General features: G+C 46.5%; 1 pseudogene; it reads left to right on the top strand.

The window, feature by feature from the left end:
* The first annotated feature begins 787 nt into the window (after positions 1-787).
* Positions 788-1,361, top strand: LOC102256022 (annotated as a pseudogene).
* Positions 1,362-2,034: the final 673 nt, after the last annotated feature.

Genomic DNA, 2,034 nt, shown 5'->3' with positions numbered 1-2,034 from the left:
AGCAGGGTAGGGGCCAGCCGGCCAACCTCCCGCATTCCTCCCCTCACCGGCCCGGCCAGATCTGCCCCCATGGGACAGCCCCGCCGGACCCCACCCGTGCACCGGGCCTCTAGTTCTAGTTATAATGTTAGCTAAATCACCAGATGATTTGGAGTAATACTTCTTAAGGAAAAATACCATAAGCTCCTCCAGAGCTGGCATGAAGTCTCATTTCTCTTTCCCTCCTCAGTGTCCATCACAGAGTTCATGAATACTAGGTGCTTGGCATATGCTTTACTCAGAACTCTTTCAAATGCCAATGCTATAAACCCAAGTCAAACTAACAAGCAAAAGAAAGGGAATGTATTAGCCTGTGTAACTGAAAATATCAGGATCTTGTCTCAGGGAATCTCAATACTTAAACCACTGGAACTCTTCTGTGTGCCTATTTCTGGCTTGTGCTTCTGTGTTTGGTCTGTCCTCCGTCCTATTGAAGGCATCTTCCCCCTCACGGCATGTGGAAGGAAGTGTGGTAGGTTTCCATCCTCCCAACTTCATGTGTTAGACATGTCCTCTTTATCTTCCACTTCCATGTATAAATCTCAAAGAAGGATCTGACTGGTTCAACAGGGCTTGTACTAGTATGCCATCCCTAAACCAATCAATGTGATCAGAGGAATAGAGAACTGTGAATAGCCAAACTGAGTCATATGCCCGCTTTTGTGGCCAAAGGAAGAGCATTTCTCCAAATGGAGGAAATTTTTTATATAATTTTTTAAAATGGGCTCTTTCCAGCCAGCACCAAACCATGGGCATCCCTAGGGTCAGCTGGCACAAGCGCTTCAAGACTGGAGGTGAGAGAGAGGCCTACCACGAGAAGCGAAAATATGAACTGGGACGCCCTGCCGCCAGCACTAAGATTGGACCCCGCTGCATACACACAGTCCACGTGCGGGGAGGCAACAAGAAGTACCAAGCCTTGCGGCTGGACAGGGGCAACTTCTGGGGCTCAGAGTATTCGACTTGCAAAACAAGGATTATTGATGTCTACAATGCATCCAGCAATGAACTAACTGGTAAAGACCCTAGTAAAGAACTGCATCGTGCTCACTGACAGCACAACGTACTGACAGTGGTATGAGTCCCACCAGGCACTGCCCTCGGGCCACAAGAAGTGGGCCAAGCTGACTATTGAGGAGAAAGAGATTTTAAACAAAAAAAAAGATCAAAGAGAATTCAGAAGAAATATGATGAAAGGAAAAAGGATGCCAAAATCAGCAGTCTTCTCAAGGAGCAGGACCAGCGGGCAAACTTCTTTCATGCATCGCTTCAAGACTAGATGGCTGTGTGCTAGAGGGCACGGAGCTGGTGTTCTAAGGAAAATCAAGGCCCAGAAAGGCAAAGAAATCCTCTTCCCTCCTATCTTAGCTCATGTAATACAGGTGTTTACTCAAAAAAAGGGGGAGGCCTCGCTGGTTTGGCTCAGTGGATAGAGCTTCGGCCGGTGGACTGAAGGGTCCGGAGTTCGATGCCAGTCAAGGTGGACAGACCAAAACAAATATCCTCAGCATGAATATTGTGAAATTTGAAAATGAATAATATATGGAAAATGTTCGCAGAGTGCTTCAACAAAGGCAAATGGTGGAACTATGTAAAGATGGCTCTTCTTCATTCTTTTTTCTTTTTATTATTGAATTTTTACAGAGAGGAAGGGAGAGGGATAGAGAGCCAGAAACATCAGCTGCCTCCTGGACACTCCCCACTGGGGATGTCCCCGCAACCAAGGCCCATGCCCCTGGCCGGAATCGAACCTGGGACCCTTGAGTCCGCAGGCCGACGCTCTGTCCACCGAGCCAAACCGGCTAGGGCGCTCTTCCTCATTCTCTGTGAATGATCAAACCTTTAAAAGTTGGAGAGTGCTTTAAGTATTTTAAACTATTCCTGGCAACAACTTTCCGTTCAATGAAATGTTGCAGGTGCTCTAAAATTCAGAAACATTTAGAATGTTTTCTCTCAGTCAAATTATTATATATCTACTCTGCTTTACTCACTGAA

Source organism: Myotis brandtii, unplaced genomic scaffold, assembly GCF_000412655.1.
Source record: "Myotis brandtii unplaced genomic scaffold, ASM41265v1 scaffold48, whole genome shotgun sequence".
NCBI classification, from domain to species: domain Eukaryota; kingdom Metazoa; phylum Chordata; class Mammalia; order Chiroptera; family Vespertilionidae; genus Myotis; species Myotis brandtii.
Note: the sequence above shows the minus strand (reverse complement) of the source record. Positions and strands in the feature narration are given on the sequence as shown.